At 43.7% G+C, this 5,856-nt stretch overlaps 1 pseudogene; it reads right to left on the bottom strand.

The window, feature by feature from the left end:
• On the bottom strand, positions 1-3,703 carry LOC108395310 (olfactory receptor 2T29-like; annotated as a pseudogene).
• Positions 3,704-5,856: the final 2,153 nt, after the last annotated feature.

Here is a 5,856-nt window from a genome sequence, read left to right as displayed (position 1 = left end):
CTACTTTGTAGTTTCTTGAAAGGCAGATCCCACATCGAAAATTTTCTTTAAAGCTGTCGTGACATCCTTATTTCTGAGACTGTGGATTAATGGGTTTAGCACAGGAGTGAGTATGGTGTAAAAGACAGACACCACCATGTCCTTATCAGGGGTGTGGAAGGAGCTGGGGAGCATGTAGGTGTAGACGGCAGCCCCATAGAAGAGGGTGACCACAGTCATGTGGGAGGAGCAGGTGGCAAAGGCCTTCCTCCGGCCCTCTGCTGAGTTCATCCTGTGGATGGTGAGGAGGATGAAACCATAGGAGCCTGAAATGATGGTCACAGGGATGAGCAGCATGAGGATGCAGCAGAGGTACATGAGTGTCTCATACATGGAGGTGTCTGAGCAGGAGAGCTTCATCACAGCAGGGACCTCACAGAAGAAATGATGAATCTCCCAGGATCTACAGAAGGGGACAGTCATGGTGATGGGAGTGAACAAGAAGCCATCTACAGATGCCGGAGTCCCAGAGACCGATGCAAGGAGATTGCATGCCCTGTGGTTCATGAGGACAGGGTAACGAGGAGGACGCCAGATGGCTGCATAGGGGTCATAACCCATGACGGCTGGAAATAAAAATTCTGAACCTGACAGTGTCACATAGAGGGACATCTGCATCCCCCATCCTGGGGCTGAGATCGTGTTCACACCCGTGACCCGGTCCATGAGCATTTCAGGCACAGTGACAGAAATGTATGTCACATCCATGAGAGACAATGGCAGATGAAAAAGTACATGGGGGTGTGGAGGCGGCATCAGAGCATATGAAAAGGATCAGGATGGTGTTTCCAGGCAAGGCCATCAGGAAAACCATGAAAATGACCACACAAAGGAGGGCTGGATGTTTGGATTGACTGAAGATTCCCAGCAAGATGAAATCAGACTGTGCAGTGTGATTGTCCACCCAGTTAATGGTTTCTGTGAAGATTCACATAAATGAATGGAGAGAAATTTGGGTTTAATAATCATTCATTTACATCTGAAATGAGTAAATAAATATTTATTGAGTGTGAGTGTGTATCACTGTGTGTGTGTATCACTTGTCCTAAACAGAGGAATTTCCATGCACATGCAGAAATGGGACTGCTCATTATGATTTCAAATTTCCAAGAAAGGGAAGAATTCACAAATATGGGTAAAAGTATTTGGTTTTTATACTGGAGTTGCCAGAAATCAGGTCATGGGGTTTCTTGATGACACTGTCACACATCAACATGTATTAGAAAATTATAGAGATTCTGATTAAGCAAATACTAACTTACTGATCTGCAGAAATGAAGGCAGGGGAGGAAGGCAAAGCAGAGACATCCTCCTTGTACAAAATAAGGAAGCGACTGCCGCAAATACTACTAACCCTGAAAATGACCCGAAAGCAGCAGAATAGACCATCTGCACCTGGTGAAGAGAAGGCAAAACTGCAAAGGGTAAAGTGATGGAGCCATGACTGATTGGGACCCAGACCCGTTCCCCATTCCAGCCCACAAGTGGGAGGGAGAGGAGTGGAGCAGAGAGAGAATAAGTGCTCGGAATCTAGCACACTGGCCCAGATAAATGCTCCAGGCAGATGAGTCCACGTAGCACTGGGCTTTGGTGAGTGACAGGGCTGTACCCCAGGGAGATGTGCAGCATTCTTGGAGGCCATGATCCTGTAACTTGTGGAGGAAAGGCATCCTCCATTGGCCCCACTGAGATCCAAGTGGAGACCACACATTGATCCGTTTACCAGCAGTGAGCAGTGTGCCACAGATGCATGGGTCAAGAGAGCTCTTTCCGAGGATAAAGGGCAGGTGGATGGTGCCTCCCCAGCCACGCCTCAGCCCAGCGGGCTGGGTATTCACAGGAACCCGCTCCGAGCACTCCGTCTCCCTCCATGCAGCTCAGCCACATGGCAGTCCTTCCTTGTGCCCCCGCCCTGCCCAGCCCACTCAGCCGGGCAGACTGCGGTGCCTGCAGGCAGAGGGAGGACACTTCCAGGTGCCCCTGGCCCTACTCCAGTACACATGGTGGATGCGTGCATGAACCAGCCCTGTACTCTAGCTCCCTCACTGGAAGGATGCCCACAGCAGCTCCCTGCACTCCTGCCCTGTCCTGCCATCTTGGCCCAGCAGCAGCTGCCTTTGCTGACAAGCAGGCAGAGAGCAGCTCTACCTATAGTTCATCCCAGCAGAAGTGCCTCAAGGCACCCAAAGGGCACAGAGGCCTGCGGGCTCCTCTGCTGACCCAGACCAACCACTGCTGGCAGACAAGCAGAAAGGCAGCCCTGCCTGTTGCCCACCAGCTGCACCCTAGGGTCCCACCTTAAAGGAGAACTGGGCACTGAGAATAAAGTGTCTTCAGCTGCTGTGCACCAAGGATACCTTCTTCATGAACCCATTACCCTGCACACCAGGAAGCATAACAGACAAAGTTTATCTATAAGGAGGGAGTACTGAAGTCAACCAGAGAATTACAAATATTAGTTATGAGTGAAACCCCATCAGGCTGTCAGCAGACTACTCAGCAGAACCTTATAGGCTGGAAGCAAGGGACATGATATGCTTGATGTACTGAACCTGAAGGACCTTCACCAAGAATCCTCTAAGAGCAAAAGTCTCATTCAGATATGCAGAGATTAAACAATTCCCGGATAAATGACAACTCAAGGAATTTATGACCATTCAATCAGAATAACAGGACACATTAAAGGGAGTGCTGTAGATGGAAAGGTTTCTGAGGATACATAGTTTTATTTTTTTAAATTCTATTCTGTGTTAATATGAAATTGCTTGTCTGTGTGCTTGTTTTTTGGATTCCACATGTAAGTGAGGCCATACAGTGTTTGTCTCTGTGTGGCTCAGCTCAGCGCAATGCCTTCCAGATTCACCTGGCAGGAGCCGTGCCACTCAGGCTGTTTGACAAAGTCCAGGCACAAGAAGGGCACCTGCAAAGCAGGTATCCTCACAGCTGGCTCCTCCTTCTACCTGTCCTTTTGTTTTTGGTTATTATCATGATAATTGGGCTTTTGCTTGGAGTTTATCATCTTCCTGATAACACAAGCAACCCTGATGGGAACAGTGATTTTCAAGTAAGCATTTAGAACACTTATCATAAGGAAACTAGTAATTCAGGGGAAAACCCAGAATTAAATAATTTAGCTACCCCTTTGAAGTTAATTGAAGCATGCCCTCCGTTTTGCAATAATGGTAGCATTAGAATCACATGGCCTGGCATATTCAATAATAGGTGTTTATGAACCCCCCAAGCCAAACAAGAATATCTATGTAGAACAAGTACTATAGGAAGATAAAATGTGGTTACTGTATTCACCCCTTAGATGATAATAACAATATGCAGCTAGTCTATTAGCTGACCTTTGTTTGACCACTGCCTATCACCTTGAATGCCTCACTTTAGAAATCATTTGCATAATAATCAGTCAGAAAAGTTAGACATAGAACAGCATAAAGCAGGAAATGATGATATCTGTCTACAATTAAAGGTAATGAGTTGGAATAAGTTAGAAACAGAAAGAAAAATATTGTATCATTACTGATCAAAGGACAAATGAAGATTGTAACATCACTGATCAAAGGACAAATGTCTGAAATTGATATCATATAAATAAACACTGCTAGCATGCTTGCTAGGAGATGCACCCAGCCTGACTCGTGTCTTGTCTCCTCATTCGCCGATGCCGTCTCATCCTTTGGGCATCCCACTCCTTGCAGTAGCTGGACTCCTGCAAGTGGCGCCCAACGTGGGGCTCGAAGGTAAGCATTTATCTTGGGGATCGATAGGATTCTGCTCGGGGTGCTGCAGACCCCCCTGTAAAGGATAAAAGGGCAAGGAAGGGCAGAGAATCCAGAACACTTTAAGCTAGGGGCCATACTGAGTCTTAAGAAAGAGGACTCTTTATTGAAGTTTTAATGCATATGCTTGGAGATAAGAGTATAAAAGTCACCAATGAACAATTAGCAAAATTCTTACATTTTGTCCAGGAATGTTGTCCTTGGTTTCCTGACCAAGGCACAGTAAGTCTCACTACCTGGCAGAAGGTTGGAGAAGAGATAAAGGAATATTATGCTAGCCACGGACCTGAGAAGGTCCCTACAGATGCCTTTGCATTGTGGGATTTAATCAAAGAGGTTTTAGAACCTAGAAAGCAGGTAAAGACCTTCCTGCAAAAGTCATCCAACTCAGAATCTCAAGAGGAAAGCGACAGGCAGAAAACAAAAGGCAATAGGAAAGGATGTGGCACTAATAAAGAAAGAGACAGAAAGGAAGATCCCCTTGGAGAAGTTGATGAGGATACTCCTTTAATTTCCAAAAAGGAGAAACAAACAGCACCTAAAGTCATGTTGGCATCAGCTCCTCCATATGATGATGACATCCTTGACCCTGCAGGGGTCATTTAAAATTTTCCAGAAGCCACATTAAAAATGTAAAAAGAAATAGATAAAACTAATTTTAACCTATATTATTTAGACATATCCAGAATTTCATTTCAATATATATCCCATATACATGTTAATGCTATATGTTGCATATCTTTTTTCACACTGTCTTTGAATCATCATTGTAATTTTTGCTTATAGCACATCTCCATTCAAAACAGCCATGTCCCAGTTTCCCAAAAGTCCACATCACTACAGGCTAACGTAAGAGACAGCATAGATCTACCCGATACCAGTGGAAACCTTCTGTCAAGTAACCTACTGGTTCATAAGTGTGGTGAAATATTATCTGAAATAGCTATAGAGGCACAAATCTAGTAAACTAAAATTCAGGTTTATGTAGGGAAGCCTCTCTTTTGGGAGGCAATGTCCTCCAGCATCATTTAAATCAGTTTCTCTCCAATTCATTTTTCTATTAGAAAAGTTACTCAGTAGTTTTTGCTACCATCTCACTAATTATGTTGGTCAGTTGTATATTACCAGTTTTCTGCTAAAAGAAGGAAAATAAACATTATCTGACCCCAAATTTTTCTCTTATTATCTTCTTTCTAAGATTTCTTAGATTGACTCTCAAAGCTCAGAGTGCACATGTTTCTTAATCCAACAGGGAATCATTATTTTCAAATATACAATACCTAATGAACATATGCTAAGCACTCACAATGTAAAATGTGGGAGTTTACAGTGTAAAAATGTGGGAAGAATGGTGTAAATTAGGTGAAATTAGTCAAGGTTGTAATCTTTTTATAGGCAAAATATATGCTCTGGAGAAATCTTCTAACTGATTTCTAATTGTGAGAACTGGAGTCTAGTGTAGGAGAAGAAGTATATAAGTTGGGAATTCCATCCTTTTATTACCCACCAGTTCATCCCTATCCAGTATGACGTTCTATGTTTTCTCTTTTATGTATTTTCTCCTCAATGTAAGATTGCATGTAAACAAAACAAAAAACAGATAAATGTTTTTGAGCCCAAAGACACAAAGTGGTTTCATCATAACCTTTAAGTTCAGAAGTAATAGTCAGCAAATCAAACATATCAGCCTTGAATGGGTGATGGCATAGGGTGATATAGCCGCTCAGGCTCTCCCAGGCACTTAAAGTTCCCAACTTCATCCCTGGGGGTGGGACTTACTTAGGACCCAAAGGATAAAGACCAATTTCTCAAAGCAGCCCATTAGCTGGAATCAACCCCAGGAAGTATTAGAAAAAGGGGGAAATTACATAACGAGATATGATTAATATGTCTTGCTTTGTCCATGGCTGTATGACAATACTTGAAGCAAATCAAATATTTATCTTTGGGGTCCAACTTCACCCACCATATCCACCTCTCTTTCATGTAACCTGCAGAGCCATGGAGCAGGGAAGCTATTCTATGTACG

The sequence above is a fragment of the Manis javanica genome, chromosome 14, assembly GCF_040802235.1.
Source record: "Manis javanica isolate MJ-LG chromosome 14, MJ_LKY, whole genome shotgun sequence".
NCBI lineage: Eukaryota > Metazoa > Chordata > Mammalia > Pholidota > Manidae > Manis > Manis javanica.
Note: the sequence above shows the minus strand (reverse complement) of the source record. Positions and strands in the feature narration are given on the sequence as shown.